We start from the raw sequence: 19,396 nt of genomic DNA, 5'->3' as shown, positions 1-19,396 counted from the left end.
TTAGCTCCCAGTTATGAACTTATTTTATGGAGGAAGCAATTTGCTAAGTACGTTCCTGTTCTAACTGTACGAATAGTCCTGAGTGCTTAAAACCATGATCTAAGCTACCTTTTGAGAGTCACCTTGGTAAATCAGACTTTCAACTTGGGAGCAGAATTTTTGAATTTTACAGGCTGATAGATTTGGGTGTTGAGGTCATGGGGCCAGCAGAATGAAACATTAAGCATTCATATTTGGTGTTTCTTTCATGTGTGTGGGTCTTTGAACAGATTTTGTCCTTAACAACATCACAGAAGAAAAACCACCCCAGCAACTGACAAGCAGATGAATGTCTGTGAATAAAAGCCTTAGTTAGAACTGAAATCATGTGACCGTGTGACTTTTATCAGAGGCTTCTCTCTGTCACCTTGAGAGTTTGTCCCGCTGGGAGAAACCAGAGAAAATAAGAAGTGTCTCCTTCAGAACCTCAAAGAGATTTTGCATCTCTAAAGATACGGGATTTTGTCTGAGATGGAACAAGCATATTTAATCCATCTTACACACCCTCCCCACCCCCCTATCACACACATGACTTAAAGGGAATGAGCTTCATTTCAGAGACTGGCTTAGTTAAACCATCTGTCTTCTAGGGTCTGTCTGAAACTAGTGTAGTGTTGACAGATAGGGAAGTTCGTTCACTGCCCTCCAAGAGTTGCCAGGCGTGGCAGCTGGGGGCATCGCAGGCTGACATGGTGAAGACCCAGGACTGGGTCTGTAGTCCCTGGCCCCCAGGTGCTGTGGCTTGTGCTCTGGGAAGGATACGCATCTTTCTGCCTCTCCTGTGGTATTTTTTGCCCCCTGTTCTATGTCGGGTTAATAGTCTCCATGGAGCAGGCAGACATGTTGGCATCTCGCGGCACTCCTGGGCTGTGTCTGTCTGCCACCAGAAATGGTGTCACCTTCCCCCGTCAGCGCGCCAACACCTAGCTGCCTTTGGAAGGGCCTCTTGGCTCCTTTCGAAATAACTGCTGAAAGAGCAGCTGTCTGTCGGCCTCCTCCAGAGCCGTGGAATTGGGCCGTTGTCAACCTGTTGGAGGAGTTCCCAACGCAGCAGACTGGCTGTCATTGACATTTATAACTTGAAAGCCATATCACAGATGAGTTTGCGTTTCTTATCATCCTTTAAATAGCGTTCTGGATAGAAAGCGCACTCTCCAAACTTCAACAGTGCCCAGGGCTTGGGCAATGGTTGGGTCTTCCTGAAGGTGGAGAAGCAGTTACCTTTCTCCCCTGGCCAGTTTGTAAAACCATCTCTCTTCTGACTCAGCTGGGGAAAAGATGTCCCGGCTTTCTGCTTGGGTTTATGTGTAATCATATGATCTAAACTGTTTAGATCAGGGAGGTGGTTGGCTTCTCCAAACAAATGACTCTCGAGCTGTGCCTCAGAGTCTGTGGTAAGAAATGGGTGTAGGAAAAAAAAAAGGGGGTGTTTCTCAGATAGGTTGGTAGATCCCACACCTGGTTTTTTATGCCTTAATTTCTCAAAGAAACATCTTCTCCGTTTAGTTTCTGGAGATAGAACTGGAAGAGAAAGAGGTAGTGTTTTGTTTTAAATTTATTTATTTTTGTCTGTGCTGGGTCATTGTTGGTGTGTGCAGGCCTTCTCTAGTTGTGGTGAGGGCTTCTCATTGCAGTGGCTTCTCTTGTGGAGCACAGGCTCAACAGTTGTGACGAATGGACTCAGTTGCTCTGCAGCGTGTGGAATCTTCCTGGGCTGGGATGGAACCTGTGTCCCCTGCATTGACAGGCGGACTCCTAACCGCTGGACCACCAAGAATGTCTGAAAGATGCAGTGTTGATGATAAAAAAAATTAAGACCATAGCCACCCCAGTAGATCACATGAACACACTGCAAAAGAAAGCGGAAAAGACGTGGGAGGGCGGCGGAAGGCCTTGTATTCATTGTGGGTCTGTGTAAACTGTAAATTTCTTGAGCAGAAGGACTGGCCTTACTCCCTTCGCATCACTGGTGGGGAGTGAAGATCCTGGCCTGTGGCCGCAGGATGAGCTGAAACGAGTGTCAGAGAGAAACGGGTCTTAGGTAGAAAAGTTTGGTTTCATTCTATTTGTATCCTGCTAGTGCAGGCACTGAAGTACAGTCATCCACAAATCCAGATGATGGGGTTTCAAGTTCATGATGTTTTCCTGTTGGCATCAAAGATGAGTAATCCTGGAAGAGATGTAACAGGAAGGGGGGGCTTAGATGGCATGCCTGGGGTGCAGTTAAAATGAAACAGCCTTCACTCTTTGTGCTGCGATTTCTTTCTGTGGTTCCTGGGACATGAGTCTCGTCTTAGGAAATGTCGGTGCTTGACTTCAGCCATATGTTAGGCAGCTGAGTCCAGTGTGTGGCCTGCCTGGAGTGGGGCAAGGACAGGCTGTTGAGCCAGCTTGTGGGTGGCCACAGGCTTTGTGAAGAAAATCCGCTGAGGGTAGTTGTCACCTCCCCGGCCCTCTGCCTGTGACACGCACGGGAACTCCATCTCAGTCCTTCTTCTCAAAGCCCATGAGGTGCCTGTGTTCTATCTAGAGAGCTGCTGCCCTTTGATAATAACCACACTGGGCTAGCCCTGCTGGCCTCAGGGGAAGGTGGGGTGCAGGGCGGAAGGCAGGGCAGGGGCCACCCTTTGTCTTGTCACTGGGCCAGACAGGGAACAGCAGAGCAGTTGTCTTCTCAAGGCATGCCTAGTTTGGACAGGATCTGATCTTCCTGTTCGTGGCAAGAAGTTTCAAAACAGCATCATGCATCTGTTCTCCGGTTTACTTGAAAAAAAAGTTTTTTTTTTAATTTCAAATACCCAGAAAAGTGCAGCAACCTAGCAGAACACTCGCTCATTTACCGCCCCCCCCCCCCCCCCCCCGCCTTGACTCCCTGCCTTTCTGATCCATGGTTGACACATGTCTTAATAACTGAGAGGTGCTGATGTTGGCTTCTATTAAAATTACCATCCTTCTGTCTCTGGAAATTCTGAAAAAAATATGGTCTGCCTGGAACTGAGGCACACACTGAGCCCTGCGTAGTATCCATACTCTGGGGAGGGTTGGTGCTGCCTGACTCTGCTGTTTCCTAGGGTTTCTTTTGTTCCTTCCGCTAGGTCATGGCCATCTTTGCGATCTGCCCGGTTTTTTCTTCGTTCGTTTTCAAGGAGATGTATGTGTTTAAATCCTTCTCTCCAGGTCCTCCTCCCCACTAGCTCGGGCTCCCTTATAAGGGGTTGTTCAGTGGGTCCTATTGGGCAGAGCTAATGTGGTCTCCACGTCCCCTTCCCTTCCCATAATACTTCATCATACCTGATGCCACACACACAGACATACTCTCTCTGATGCGCACACTGTCTCTCATGCATGCACACTCACACATGCACACTCACGCACGCACACTCGTGCACTCACGCACTCACACACACACTCACTCACACACATGACTCACTCTGTAAATAATCTCTCCTTTCTCTCCAAGCCAGTGTGGCATCTCTCTGTGTATCCCCACCTCCCTGGAGGAGAGAGGCAAAGTCTCCTTCCCTTTTCATCCTAGGTTGAGATGATGGATAGACAGCATCTGTCAAGCATGCTGAGGTTCTCTCTCGGGTTAATTAATGTGGGTAAGAGCCACTGATAGGTTTCCAGCCCTTTCTTCTTGTACTGTGACTGCTTTCTGGGACTAGTTGTTGTCATTGTTATTTAACTGCTAAATCGTGACTGACTCTTCGTGACCCCATGGACTGTAGCCCACCAGACTCTTCTGTCCATGGGATTCTCCAGGCAAGAATACTGGTTGCCATATCCCTCTTCAGGGAATCTTCCTGACCCAGGGATCAAACCTAGGTCTCCTGCATTGCAGGTGGATTCTTTACCACTGAGCCACCAGGGAAGCCTTTCTGGGACCAGAGTCCTGTGTTGTTGTAGCTGTGTGGATGGAGGACTGATCAATCACTTGACTCCCTTTTGGTCTGAGCTCAGGATGGCTCACAGGAATCGGTGTCCACAGCGCACGCATTGGAGGGGCTCCGGGAAAGTTCACCTGTCTAAAGGGAGGCACCTCCTGGAGAGGAAGGGTGAAGGGTGGGTGGAGGAGACCCTGGGTGAGCCTGAGGCAGGAAGGATTGGGGAAGAGGGTGCAGTGATCTTGGTAGAAGAGTCTGGGGACTCTGGGTGCCGACAGAAACAGAACCAGCTTTTAAAATTCTAAACCATCACAGACTGTTACCATAAAAATAAATTACTAGAAAAGTGAGATTAAAAAAAGCAGCGTAAAATACAAGCCTTCAATTTTATTATGAGATTCAAAGACATAAAATTACCCTGTCCACTGGCTGTAAAAGTGAACACTTACCCTCAGTTTTGGCACTTCAAAGACCAGAAGCTCTTTGTGGACTGGCCCTTCTCTGTGGATGTACCCCCACCCCGCTTGGAGTAGCATTGACCTGGGAGATGGGGGTGTTAGCTCTGCTGCTGCTGAAAGGCCCACCCTGACCTCTCTGAATCCTGTTTTTTTGTACTGCACAGTAGAAGCATTGCTGGTCTGCAGGGCACAGTTCTCCCTGACAGGAGCTGGGGAACCAGGAACAGTGCTTACTCCTGTGACCCTCACTCAAATGGTTCTCCCTTTGGAGATCTGTGTGGAAGGGACATGCTGGGGATTATTTCATGTACCCCCATGACCACTTTGACCAGATGTCTGCCCAGCTCATTTGAAAAGTACACATCCATGCGTTCAAGACCTTCTGTAACAGAAGGACCTCTTGTGTGTGTGTGATTGTGTGTGTTTCGATATGGATAGTCATTTTGTACCCAGTGCAAGTTTTTTTTTTCCCCCCTAGTTAATAGTTTTAGGCTGGTGGAGATGGGGAAATGACCCCTTTTAAAAAGCCGTTTAGAGGTTTTGGAGAAAAGGGAACCTTCTAATACTGCTGTGGGAATGTAAATTGATATAGCCACTATGGAGAACATATGGAGATTCCTTTGAAAACTGAGAATAAAACTATCATATGACCCAACAATCCCACTACTGGGCATATACCCTGAGGAAATTATAATTGAAAAAGTCACGTGTACCCCAGTGTTCATTGCAGGGCTATTTACAATAGCTAGGATATGGAAGCAACCTAGATGACCATCAACAGATGAATGGATAAGGAAGCTGTAGTTCATATACACAGCGGAATATTACCCAGCTATAAAAAGGAATGCATTTGAGTCCGTCCTAATGAGATGGATGAACCTAGAGCCTATTATGCGGAGTGAAGTAAGTCAGAAAAAGACGGATGTCATATATTAACATGTATATATGGAATCTAGAGAGATAGTATACTGATGATCATACTTGCAGAGCAGCAAAGGAGATGCAGCCAGAAAGAACAGACTTGGGGACACGGTGGGGGAAGGAGAGGGTGGGATGATTTGAAAGAATAGCATTGAAACGTACACATTACCATATGTAAAACAGGTAGCCAGTGGGAGTTTGCTGTATGTCACAGGGGACCCGAAGCCTGTGCTCTGTGGTTGGATGGGGAGGGAGGCGGGAGGGGGGTTCAAGAGAGAGGGGACATTCAGCCAATTCATGTTAATGTATGGCAGAAACCATCACAATATTGTAAGGTAATTATCCTCTAATGAAAAATAAAAAATTTTTAAAAAGAATTCATTGAGCATAATACATTCTGGAAAGGGTTTGGAGAAAGGGGAATCCTCCTACACTGTTGATGGGAATATAAATTGGTGCAGCTACTGAGGAAAATACTATGGAGGTCCTTCAAAAAAAAAACTAGAGTTATCATGATCCAGCAATCCCACTCTTGGGCACATACCTGGAGAGAACTTGGATTGTAAAGATATATGTGCCTAGTGTTCTTTGAAGCATTATCTATAATTGTCAAGACATAGAAACAACCTAAATGTCCATTCACAGATGAATGGATAAGAAGATGTGGTACATATATACAATGGAATATTACTTAGCCATAAAAATAATGATATAATGCCATTGGCAGCATCATGGATGGACCTAGAGATTATCAGACTAGGTGAAGTAAGTCAAAAAGTCAAGTATTATATCATTTCTATGTGGAATCTAAAAAATAGTACAAACAAACTTGTTTATGAAACAGAGACAGACTCAGAGAAACACACTTATGGTTACCAAAGGGGAAGAGAGAGAGGGATAAATTGGGAAGATGGCATTAACAGATGCACATTACCATATATAAAGTAAACAACAAGGACTCACTGTATAGCACAGGAAACAATATTTAACATCTTACAGTAACCTAAAATGGAAAAGAATAAGAATATAGATATATATGTATGGCTGAATCACTTTGCCATATACTTGAAACACAATATTGTAAATCAGCTGCGTTTCAACTTAAAAAAAAAAAACTGTTTAGTGACCAAGGCTGGATAGGGCTTGACTTTGTGAACCCTTGCCCTCCGGATCACCCTGCAGTGCTCATTCTAGCCCCTGGAAGGGGCCACAGATACAGGTCCCCTGGACACACACCCCGCCCCCGCCCCTTGCTGAGACACCTCATCCAGTTGTGTATCCAGGGAGAAGAGGAATGTGTGTTCTGTGCGTAGCAAGCGTTGCCCACAAATCCCCCACCACCACCACCACCTCCTGCTTCTCTGATTCACTCTTGCATCCTTTTATCTGCATGAGCTGGTTTACTTCTCTTTTTATGCTTGTATGTGATTATGGTCAGGCGTTACATTTTTATATGCCCTGGATAAGAAACAATGGGAGGAGAAGATTGGAAATTGCCTCAGGATTAATGGACATTGATTATACCAGCCGCTGTCAGCAGCCAGCAGTGGCCAGTGCCGACCAGGAGAGTAAATTGGCCATGTGCCCTTGGCTGCATTTGGATCTTTAAAAAAAAAAAAATCAAGGTGTGTAGGAGTTGAAAGTACTGCTTAATCCTTTTAAAGTAAATAGCACTTACAGAGCGAGAAGCCTTTGGTGCAGGGGCAGCCAGGAGCCTCTGTTGAAAGATGGGGAAGGTCATGTACTTGATAAAAAAGCTGAAGAATAGTTCTCATAGTTTCGTTCTAATAGTTTTATAAGTGCATTTTTTTTCCCCCTGCAAGCAGTGAATTAAAAAAAAGAAACCAAAGGACCTTTATTTGTCCTTAATCCAGAGAGTCCAGATGTGAGAGGTGAGGTTGCAGGAGGGATGGGGGAATCTGTGTGTGATGGGGCTGATCTTGGCAGGAGATTTGCCTGGCTTCGCATTCTTCTGGAGTCGTGTGTGGTGGCGTATCAGGATAACTGGACTAAGCATTGTCAACAGAGAACTTACTACAGAAAACTGGGTTTGTAGGTGATGGAAGAGGTGACAGTGTCATACCAAAGAGGCTGTGTGCAGCCACCGGAAGGCGCCCACCCCTGGGGCTGCAGGGGTCATGGGAGTTGGCCATGATACCAGAAAGGGGCAGTGGGACCTTCTGGAAAGGACCGAATCCCTAGCGGAGATGCCTGTGGGTGGTTGGAAAAGGGGTGAGAGACCCCGGCCTTTTTCCTGCTCCTGTCTTCCCAGGAGCTGCTGACACCCTGCTACATGAATGGTACCCCTCCTACGTAGTTGGCAGGAGAGTTTGATAAATGGAGTTTGCTACAATATGTTGCAAAAAGGACAAGGTGTCCAGAGAATGTATGTGAGAGCAGACATGTGGAGGGTTGGCCTGGAGAGTGTAACCTTTTGATGGAGAGAAAGGAAGATAATAGATTGAATGGACGATTGCTTTAGGGAAGAAATTTTCTAAAATTGTATTTCTTCCGTGCCATATTTCTGTGGTTCTCTGTCACCGTCTATGTTCTTTTTTTTTCACAATTTTATTAAGCTTGTTCAGTTCAGTTCAGTTTAGTCGCTCAGTCATGTCCAACTCTTTGCGACCCCATGAACTGCAGCACGCCAGGCCTCCCTGTCCATCACCAGCTCCCGGAGTTTACCCAAACTCATGTCCTTTGAGTCAGTGATGCCATCCAATCATCTCATCCTCTGTCATCCCCTTCTTCTCCTGCCCTCAATCTTTCCCAGCTTCAGGGTCTTTTCAAATGAGTCATCTCTCTGCATCAGGTGGCCAAAGTATTGGAGTTTCAGCTTCAGCATCAGTCCTTCCAATGAACACCCAGGACTGATCTCCTTTAGGATGGACTGGTTGGATCTCCTTGCAGTCCAGGGGACTCTCAAGAGTCTTCTTCAACACCACAGTTCAAAAGCATCAATTCTTTGGCGCTCAGCTTTCTTTATAGTCCAACTCTCACATCCATACATGACCACTGGAAAAATCATAGCCTTGACTAGATGGACCTTTGTTGGTAGTAATGTCTCTGCATTTTAATATGCTATCTAGGCTGGTCATAACTTTCCTTCCAAGGAGTAAGTGTCTTTTAATTTCATGGCTGCAATCACCATCTGCAGTGATTTTGGAGCCCAGAAAAATAAATTCAGCCACTGTTTCTGCTGTTTCCCCATCTATTTGCCATGAAGTGATGGGACCGGATGCCATGATCTTAGTTTTCTGAATGTTGAGCTTTAAGTCAATTTTTTCACTCTCCTCTTTCACTTTGATCAGGAGGCTCTTTAGTTCTTCTTCACTTTCTGCCATAAGGGTGGTGTCATCTGCATATCTGAGGTTATTGATATTTCTCCCGGCAATTGTGATTCCAGCTTGTGCTTCCTCCAGCCCAGCGTTTCTCATGATGTACTCTGCATATGAGTTAAATAAGCAGGGTGACAATATGCGGCCTTGACGTACTCCTTTTCCTATTTGGAACCAGTCTGTTGCTCCATGTCCTGTTCTAACTGTTGCTTCCTGACCTGCATGCAGGTTTCTCAAGAGGCAGGTCAGATGGTTTGGTATTCCCATCTCTTTAAGAATTTTCCACAGTTTATTGTGATCCACACAGTCAAGGACTTTGGCATGGTCAATAAAGCAGAAATAGGTGTTTTTTTTGGAACTCTCTTGCTTTTTCGATGATCCAGTGAATATTGGCAATTTGAACTCTGGTTCCTCTGCCTTTTCTAAAACCAGCTTGAACATCTGGAAGTTCACGGTTCACACATTGCTGAAGCCTGGCTTGGAGAATTTTGAGCATTACTTTACTGACATGTGAGATGAGTGCAACTGTGAAGTAGTTTGAACATTCTTTGGCATTGCCTTTCTTTGGGATTGGAATGAAAACTGACCTTTTCCAGTCCTGTGGCCACTGCTGAGTTTTCCAACTTTGCTGACATATTGAGTGCAGCACTTTCACAGCATCATCTTTTAGGATTTGAAAGAGCTCACCTTTTTACACCATGTGATATGTTATGAACATGTTTGACTCCCTATTAATTACAGAGAACATTTGTGGAGTGCTTACTATACACAGATTCCATTTTGGCTCAGCTGGTAAAGAATCCGCCTGCAATGCGGGAGACCTGGGTTCGATCCCTGCATTCGGAAGATCCCCGGGAGAAGGGAAAGGCTACCCACTCTAGTATTCTGGCCTGGAGAATTCCATGGACTGTGTAGTCCATGGGATCACAGAGAGTAGGACACAGCTGAGCGACTTACACTTTGCTATACACGGGGAAGGCAGTATTCTTAGCACTTTATCTGTATTCATTCATTGAATCATCAGACCTACTCAGAGCAACTCAGTACAGTTGATCCTCATTATTTGCACATTCTGTATGTACGTATTTGCTTCCTTGTTAAAATTTATGTGTATACCACCCAAATCAGTGTTGCAGTGCTTGTGCAACCCTTTACAGACTCGTGGAGGAAAATTTGAGCTACTGATGTGAGCATTCCCAGCTCAGGAGATCTGCCTTTTTGTTTCAGGTCTTATACTTTAAGTAGGTGTCCTCTTCCTGGTATAATTAGTGCAACTCTTGGCATTTTTGAGGTTTTTTTTGACTGATGATTTTGTTGTTTAAAACCCAAGCCTAGTCCTAGGACTGTATCTAGAGTTCCTGAGGGCAAGAAGGTTGTGCTGTGCCTTAGAGAGAAAACAGGTATATTAGATAAGCTTCTTCAAACATGAGCTTAGGCCTTTTGGCTGCAATTTCAGTTTAATGAACCAACAGTTTATAGTAAATAAGGTGTCCTGAAACAGATACACATAAAAAAAAGTGATCTATTTTTTAAATAATTTATTTCAGATTTTTTTAGAAAAATTAATAGGTAAAATTAAATATTTGTTTTATTTATTTATTTATTGGGCACCCAGAATGTTAGTTCCTCAACCAGGGATTGAACCCGCACCCCCTGCTGTGTAAATACAGAGTCTTACCCACTGGACTGTCAGGGAAGTCCAAGTGGATGGTTATGCATTGATCAGATGACAAAAATGTTCTAATCAGAGGATCATGGAAACCTAAGCCCATATTCCCTTCCCCTGGGAGCACTGGTTTAATATTTGCCAAGTTAGTGTTCACGATTTTTGTAGATTTTATAGGGCATCATGACTTCAAATGATGGCCATCATGCTGCCACTGTTTTCCCCAGTTTGCAGATGGAGACCAAGGTGGTATAAGTCCAGAAGGTTGCCGAGCATCACCCAGTGGGATGAGAACCCAGGCAGTCAGGCTCCCTGCACTTCACCATGTGTTCGACGCTTTCATATTTGTTTCCTACTCTTTTCCATCTCCTGAATCTGCTGTTGATGCTGTCAGAATCAACCCTGCAGCTCTTTTCAGTGATAAAGCTCCTGTTGGCAAGGCCAGCAGTTACCTCTGGTTGACATTCCTGATATGTATAATTCTACAATAAAGGTAATAATATTTGACATGTTTTGAAAACCTCCACATAGCTCAAATTGAAGCCATTTACTTCAGATTGGGACTCAAACCCACATGGCTGGGACTTGAACCCAGATAAAACCTACCTAGATAAAACCCACGGTACCTGGTTTCAAGACCAGGTTCAGGTTCTTGATGTCTCATTGCAGAAGAAACAAAGTGATAGTTAAGAAATGGATTTATTCAGATTCAGAGAGAAGCACATTCCACAGACTGAGTTTGGGCCATCACAGAGGGTGGTGTGGTTAGTTTTTATAGGCTGCGTAATTTCATATGCTAATCAATGGGAGGATTGTTTCATCTGTTTTGGAGAAGGGGTGGATATTTCCAGGAATTGTGCCACCACCCACTCCTTGGTCTTTTGACAGTGCCTTGGAACTGTCATGGCGCCTCTGGGTGCGTCATTGAGCTTGCTGATTAAGGATCCATCAAAGTGGACTTGTCCACCACCTTGGACCCATTTGATTCTAATTGGTTTATGTTGTGTCCTTGGGCCATGTCATACTTTCAAAAGTTGTGCCCTGCCCCCTTCCCTCCTGTTACAAAATGAGTTAGTTCTCAGGGCAGCTCTCAGAAGCATACATCACCCTTGATTTCATAAATAAAAGCTGGCTTCTTGGGAGGTTGTGATTTGGGCAGGGCCCCGGGTTGAGAAAGTGTTAGATAGAACAGAGACTCAAAGCCAGGTTTCCAAAGCCGGTTTCAAAGCTAGGCTCCTTTTGTAATACCCAGGCTGCCTCTCTGCCAGGTTCTCTGGGTACCCAATACTGGCCTTAACACCACCTTTCCAGTTGGCTCCTTCCAGGCTGCTTTGACCTGGAGAAACCACAGCTAGTTAGAACAGGGCATGAAAGAATTGATTCCAAGGGAGAATCCAGAAACACTTTCTTTAAAATAATCATTTATGTCCTTGTTTACAGACTGTCTTTCACCGGTTTGAATGGCCTTTTTGGGATGATGCTAGTTTTGTTTCTGTTTGCTAGGGAAATATTTGAAAATAAAGGAAAGTAATTTGTGAGGGCTGCTGGTGTTTTTCTCAGTGGCATACTCTGTGTGTGTTTAAATGTGTGTGTTTGAATAAGAAATAGATGTACTTGTTAAGAATTAAAAGGGTGCTATTAAAAAAAAAATGTCTCCTTCCCTGGGGTGAGCATTGGGCTTGATCTGTGTGTTGTTCCAAGGTGTTCTAACCTCCACCCTGGGACTCTCAGCTGCCCAGTGATGGGGATGACCTTTCTCACCTCTTAGGGTGGAGGGTATGGGAGTGTATTGCAGGTGTGTGACTGCAGTAGGTAGGGCCTAGCATGCAGATAAACACCCTATCACACACAGGACACGCCCACAACAGGGAGTTACCCAGCCCAGATAGTAGTAGTGTTGATGTTGAAAAGTCCTGTTTTACCCTCGCTGCAAATGTTGGCGACACAGAAGCTTTTGTGTCTGAACCTTTACATTTTTGTGTGTTCAGAAGGCTTCTGTTTGTAGGCTTCTTTTACTTGTTTGCAGCTGCCTCCCATGGGTGGGGTCATGGGCATGGTCTACTCCAAGTGGGGCTGTCAGAGGGTGGAGCCTTTCAGTTCAGTTCAGTTCAGTTCAGTTGCTCAGTTGTGTCCAACTCTTTGCGACCCCATGAATCGCAGCATTTCAGGCCTCCCTGTCCATCACCAACTCCCGGAGTTTACTGAAACTCATGCCCATCCAGTCGGTGATGCCATCCAGCCATCTCATCCTCTGTCGCCCCCTTCTCCTCCTGCCCCCAATCCCTCCCAGCATCAGGGTCTTTTCCAAGGTCTTTGAGCCTTTAGAGAGCCTCAAACCAATAGAGCTGACTTCAACCTTCTGCTTTTTTTTGTTATCAGCTTGTGTGGGCAATTCTAAACAAAGCTAATGATAAAATACTTTCTGGGAAAAACCCTTTTGCTTGTCTAAGTTCTGAATAATTGATGTGTGTGTGTGTGTGTGTGTGTGCTCAGTCGTGACAGACTCTGTGCAACCCCATGAACTATATAGCCTGCCAGGTTCCTCCATCCGTGGAATTTTCCAAGCAAGAATACTGGAGCAGGTTGCCATTTCCTTCTCCAGGGAATAATTTATATATGATTATGTAAATTGTATATATATAATATATATGTGGGCTTCCTTGGTGGCTCAGATGGTAAAGCATCTGTCTGCAATGCTGGAGACCCAGGTTCGATCCCTGGGTCGAGAAGATCCCCTGGAGAAGGAAATGGCAACCCACTCCAGTACTCTTGCCTAGAAAATCCCGTGGACAGAGGAGCCTGGTAGGCTACAGTCCATGGGGTCACAAAGAGTCAGACATGACTGAGAGGCTTTACCTTACCTTACTAATATACATGTAAAAGATTGAGAGCGGGGGGCGACAGAGAATGAGATAGTTGGATGGCATTGCCAACTCAATTGACATGAGTTTGAGTAAACTCTGGGAGATCGTAAAGGACAGGAAAGCCTGGCATGTTGCAGTCCATGGAGTTGCAAAGAGTCGGACACAACTTAGAGACTGAAAAACAGCATATAAATAATACAATTGTTTCTTTACATCTCCATCTCTATTTCTGCTCTGCAAATAGGTTCGTAAGTACCATTTTTCTATTTTCCGTATACATGCGTAAATATATGGTATTTGTTTTTCTCTTTCTGACTTACTTCAGTCTGTATGACTGACTCTAGGACCATCTATTAATACAGCATTTCAACTGACTCAGTTTCATTCCTTTTTATGGCCAAGTAATCCAGGTGGCCCAGTGGTAGAGAATCTGCCTGCCTCTGCAGGAGATGCAAGAGATGCAGATTTGATCCCTAGGCCAGGAAGATCCTCTGGAGTAGGCAATGGCAACCTGCTCCAGTATTCTTGCTTGGAAAATCCCATGAACAAAGGAGCCTGGTGGGCTATAGTCCATGGGGTCGCAAAAAGTCGGACATGATGGAACGACTAATACACACACACAGCTGGTTGATGATGTTGAACAGCAGAAGCATTGCAAAGCAATTATATTCCAATATTTAAAAAGTGCCAAAATAAGTGTATATACACATCTGTGCTGTGCTAATTCTCTGCAGTCATGTCTGATGTTTTCATAACCCCACAGACTGTAGCCCGCCAGGCTCCTCTGTCCATGAGATTCTCCAGGCAAGAATACTGGAGTGGGTTGCCAATGTCCTCCTCCAGGGGATCTTCCAAAGCCAGGGACTGAACCCTCATCTCTAATGTCTCCTGCATTGGAAGACATGTTCTTTACCACTAGCACTACCTGGGAAGCCCGTATATACATAAACACTCAGATGGCAAAGAATCTGCCTGCAATGTGGGAGACCTGGGTTTGCTCCCTGGGTTGGGAAGACCCCCTGGAGAAGGGAATGGCTACCCACTGCAGTATTCTTGCCTGGAGAATTCCGTGTTGAGAGGAGAGGGCAGGCTACAGTCCATGGGGTCGCAAAGAGTTAGACACTACTGAGTGAGTAACACTTTCACTTTTCAAGTATATATCTAGTTACACAATCAGATTAGCACATGTTTTTAAAAGCTTTCCCTTTAATAAGCATTGTATTGTACGTGGAAATTAATTTGGGCAGTTCTGTTATCCAGCTGGCCCTGACTCTCGTGGACTAGTCACTGACTTGAGAGTGAGATCCCAGTGGTTTGGCCTGTCGGAGCTTCTTTAGGAGTACTTCGTGCCTTTTGTCCTTATGGTAGAACCTTTTCTTAAATTTAAGTAAGACTTCGAGATAAACATTGATAGTGCAGTTTAAGATGAATAAACAGAAATCGAGCTTCTTCACTTCCGTCACTCTGTGTGACCATTTGGAGGTTTTAATGTGTGACTGAGATTTAAAACAGAGGGTGAGAACTCCTAGGTGTCATGTTGCTGGCTAAGTGCATATTTTAGATCATGGAAGAAAAATTGTGCTGTGTTTTAGAAGTCACTTTAAAATTGGCCTTCATTTTGTTTATTTATTTTAACTTTTTATTTTGTGTTGTGGTATAGCTGATTAACAGTGTTGTGATAGTTTCAGGTGCATAGCAGAACAACTCAACCATACATGTACATGTATCCATTTCTCCCCCAAACTCCCCTCCCATCCAGGCTGCCACATGACTTAAATATTCATTTTAAAACTAAAGGATTCAAGAGTAGAATGATGATTATTGTGTGATTGTTGCTGGACGTAGTTGAATTGTATGAAGGAGGGGAATGGTTAAATAATAATCCATGCTGGGTGTTCCCTGTGCTGGGTACACAACTGTTAGGATGGTTAAGATCTATTTTTATTTTTTATTGAAGTAACATTGGTTTATAACATTATGTAAGTTTCAAGTATACAACGTCATATTATTATTTCTGTATACCCTGCAGCATACTTATCACCAAAAACTTAGTCTCCGTCTTTCATCTAACGGGTGATCCCTTTTATCCGTCCCTTGTCCCTCCTTCCTGACCCTTTCCGCTCTGGCCACCACTACTCTCTTCTCTGTGTCCTCTGTTTCTTTCTGTTGGTTGTTCATTTGTTTATTTTTTGTTCTTTAGATTGCACAGGAGAGAAATCCTACAGTATTTGTCTTCCTCTGTGTTACTCACTTAGCATCATACCCTCAAGGTCTATCCATGTTGTTGCAAATGGCAAGATTTCATCTTTTTTATGGCTGAGTATTGTTCCATTGTGTGTATATACCACATCATCTTTATCCATTCATCCATTGATGGACACTTAAGTTGTTTCTAGATCTTGACAATTGTAAATAATGCTGCGATGAACATATGGTTGGGATCTTTAAGAAAAATGAATGAAGGAGAATGAAAACATGTCTGGTAAAGCAGTTTTTGGTCTTTGTTGCTGCATGAGGGCTTTCTCTGGCTGCGGGGAGTGGGGACTACTTTTAATTGTGGTGCTCAGGCTTCTCATTGCAGTGGCTTCCCTTGTGCTGGAGTGCAGGCTTTAGTCTCGGGGGCTTCAGTAGTTGGGGCACATGAGCTTAGTTGCCCCGAGGCATGTGGAATCTTCCTGGACCAGGGATTGAACCCGTGTCTCCTTCATGGGCAGGCAGATTCTTAACCACTGGACGGACCATCAGGAAAGTCCAAGAAAACTACTCTTTAACCCATCTCTCAATTTTAATTCTGACTGGGAACTTTTGAACTATCCTAAAATGTGGCAGTTAAACATCTTGGCAACTTGTAGTGGGAGATGAACAAAACTCCCCAGTTTGTTTTATGCTTGGCTTCCCTAAGAGAAACATTGGCCTTCGAGGTAGTAACATTTAATATGCTTCCTTCCATAATAAACAATGTAACCAACCTAATTATGATGTTACGGGTTGGGCTTTAGAATTTTATCTGGAAGGCAGATAATTGTGTAGTTATCAAATTGAAGTTTGTGGTTGTATCAAAGCTATCAAGTTCATTTGAAGCTAGAATAGCTGGTAGGCTTAAACTTTGGTGAATAAGCAGGATACACTATATAGCAGCTTTTAATTAGATTTTTGTTGGAAACTATAATGTCACAGTGTGATCTCATTGTATCAGTGTGTTATATTCAGGATACCATTTTCTGAGTAGTAAGTGTATCTTGTCTATAGGGATGGAATGTTTAATAGTTGAAATTTCGGCTGTGGGGATCTGAAATTGTCCTTCATGTTGTAGAATTGCAGTCCTCAGTCTGAAGGCCCTTGGGAATGTTGAACTATTAAATTAATGTAAAACATTATTTGGAAAAAACAGCCTTCTCTGCAGCCATCCTCTGTGGTGAGAATATATATGATCACTCCTTTCTGGATCTCTCAGAGGCTGGCTTCTTCATGACAAACTTGGCGGCAAAGCTGGGAGGCTGGTGTGGCTCCTACTGAGGTGTGAAGTGGAAGCAGGCCACACGGGACGTGAAGAGCGTTTCCACGCAGCTTCTGTGGGTCCCAGCAGAGATGAAAACGAACAGTTCGAGCAGAATTACTAAGTCAGTACTGTTTGTCTCTGGGAAACTGCTTTTTGCTCACTTAATTTTGGGGGCTTGTGAAAAAAGCATCCTTTTCCTTCCCTCCCCCCTCCCACCCACTTAGTGGTTTCTAGCCATCTTCTCTAATTAAAACAGGGAAGAATCTTCTATTTTTTGGAATAGAAGATTCTTAGTTTTTTTGGAAATGTATTTGTATCCAGTTACTTAATCTAAATCTGCTTGTCTTTTGCATTTTCAAGCCTCTGAGGCAGGAGAGGCAATACTTGCAGACAAAAACCATCTCATGATATATCTGAGATGGGCATTGGATCATATCACTCTTGGGATTCAGGCTCTTCAAATTTACTCAACTACAGGGGAGCCCTGTATGGTACTGGAGAAGACTTGAGATTGCAAGGAGATCAAACCAATCAATCCTAAAGGAAATCAACCCTGACTATTCATTGGAAGGACTGATGCTGAAGCTGAAGCTCTACAACTTTGGCTACCTGATGTGAAGAGCAGACTCATTGGAAAAGACACTGATGTGGGGAAGATTGAAGGCAGGAGGAGAAGGGGATGACAGCGGATGAGACGATTGGATGTCATCACTGACTCAATGCACTTGAGTTTGAGCAAACTCCGAGAGATAGCTGAGGACAGGGAAGCCTGGTGTGCTGCAGTCCATGGGGCTGCAAAGAGTTGGGCACTACTTAGCGAATGAACATCAACAACAGGGAAGTCCTGCAGTGGCATCAAGGTCCTGGTTACCTTGTCTTGCTTCCCAAGACTCATCTTGGCCCCCTGCCTCCCATTCCAGGCGTGCAGTGGAACGGGCCCTGGGGTGTCCTTGGTCACCAGTGCCTCTGCTCCACGCAGTCTCCCACTCCCTGCTAGGGGTGCCTTCCTCCACCATCTTCTTTTCACCTTTTAAGACTCCTTCCAGGGGTTCCTTTTTCAGAGAAGCCTTTCTTGATCCTCCTGGATAGGATGTGATGGATTTCTTCTGTGTTCTTATGATTATCCTGTGTATGTCCTCTCGGTTTTGTATACCAACATGTGCTCGGCATCCAGGACAGTGCTCAGCAAACATTTGTGGGATCACTAGGTAGATTCCACTTTTATGCTATAGTTGAATGATCCATTGTTATCTACCTTGCCACTAAAGTTTGAGGGCTGGGATCATGCCTACTCATCAGCCCATACTGAGTACCTGACAAAAGTACCCAAAAATGTTTGAACTGGGAATTCCCTGGCGGTCCAGTGGTTAGGACTTGGCGCTTTCACTGCCACAAGCCTGGGTTCGATCCCTGGTTGGGGAACTAAGATCCCATAAGCTGTGAGTGTCATGGCCTTGGGGGAGAGGGGTGGGCCTAATGTTTGAATGGCAGGCAGGCGAGGCTGGCCTGATGGGGAGAGCATTTTAGAAGCAAGGGAGAGTTTTTCCTGTACCATATTCACTTGTGTTAAGTCTTGAGTATGGACAGAATCTGATCCAGTGGCTTTGGGATCAGGTGCAGGGGAATCCCAGAATGCTGTGGGGCAAGAACTATGCCCTAAAACCGCCAACCCCCTCGCTTTATTTTTCAAAGGGGAATACTTCTGTGCCTACAGGGAAGTGTTGGTGAAAGTGTTCATCTCTCAGAGAAAAAGCCTGACAGTGATGTCGATCACCCTGCTGATTGCTAATGCAGGAAAACATCAGGAAAAAAGAAAAACTTAAAAAACAGTGGCTTATGTAAAGGCACTATTAATCATCACCCCTTACAGGAAATAACTGTCATTTTTACATGATGACTATGCATCTCAACAAAGGCCCCTGTGTGCTGCATGTCTTGTTTCTGTAGTAATTTTGGCATGAGTGCTTACCTGGAATCAGGTACTTAGCGCCTGGAATCATAGTGGTATTTTTTCAGTTCCCAGAAAAAAAATTAAATGATGGGATAGAGCTTTCCCAAAGTTGTCTTTTATTTTCTTCCCCTCCTCTAACCTGCTTAGACCTTTGGCAATCACCTATCTGTGAGACCCATAGGTGGTAGAAAGAAGAACCATAGTAAAAACATGCTGTAGGAAAGCAGGGAGATTGTGACTTTAATATTAATCTTCCTTTTTCTGAGATGCTGAGACCTCTGTCCACCACCTATACCCTGTCCTGCTCGTTGGGTTGTTCCTGGTTCAGAGGAGGGTGTTTGTGTTTCAGAAGTCCCAGAGGCCAAGATGCTAGGGGTTCTGCTCTTTCCCACATTTGGGGGTCCCTGGCTCACAAACAGAGGCGAGTTACCTGAGGCTTATGGCTCATAGGGCCTGTCTCCTTGCTGCCAACCAAGGGACAAGAAAAGGAGAGAGAAAACTGATGACCTAACACACTCCTCACCTACCTCTCCCCCAAATTCGAGGACCGAGCAGGTCAGCGTGAATGGTTCAGGCAAAGCACGTCGTGATGGCCACTGAATGTGTCGTCCTGTTGGGGGGTGAGAATTACTCCGAATGGAACACCCTGCTCTGGCCTGAGGTCACAGGAGAGTTGCTCAGTCATGTGGGCAGAAAGGGCACAGGTGAGGACCGAGCCCTAGAACAGTGACTTCGGTCAAGAAAGCTCCCCTGGCTGGGAAGCTCTTGTCTGTAGG

At 44.7% G+C, this 19,396-nt stretch overlaps 1 protein-coding gene across 6 annotated transcripts in view; it reads left to right on the top strand.

The window, feature by feature from the left end:
* The window catches only part of MGAT5 (alpha-1,6-mannosylglycoprotein 6-beta-N-acetylglucosaminyltransferase), a 395,868-nt gene that overhangs the window by 59,070 nt on the left and 317,402 nt on the right, over positions 1-19,396 (top strand). The gene's annotated exons all lie outside the window — the stretch shown is intronic.

The sequence above is a fragment of the Cervus elaphus genome, chromosome 33 (assembly GCF_910594005.1).
Source record: "Cervus elaphus chromosome 33, mCerEla1.1, whole genome shotgun sequence".
Lineage (NCBI taxonomy): Eukaryota > Metazoa > Chordata > Mammalia > Artiodactyla > Cervidae > Cervus > Cervus elaphus.
The sequence above is the reverse complement of the archived record's forward strand: the minus strand, read 5'-3'. Positions and strand labels throughout refer to the sequence as shown.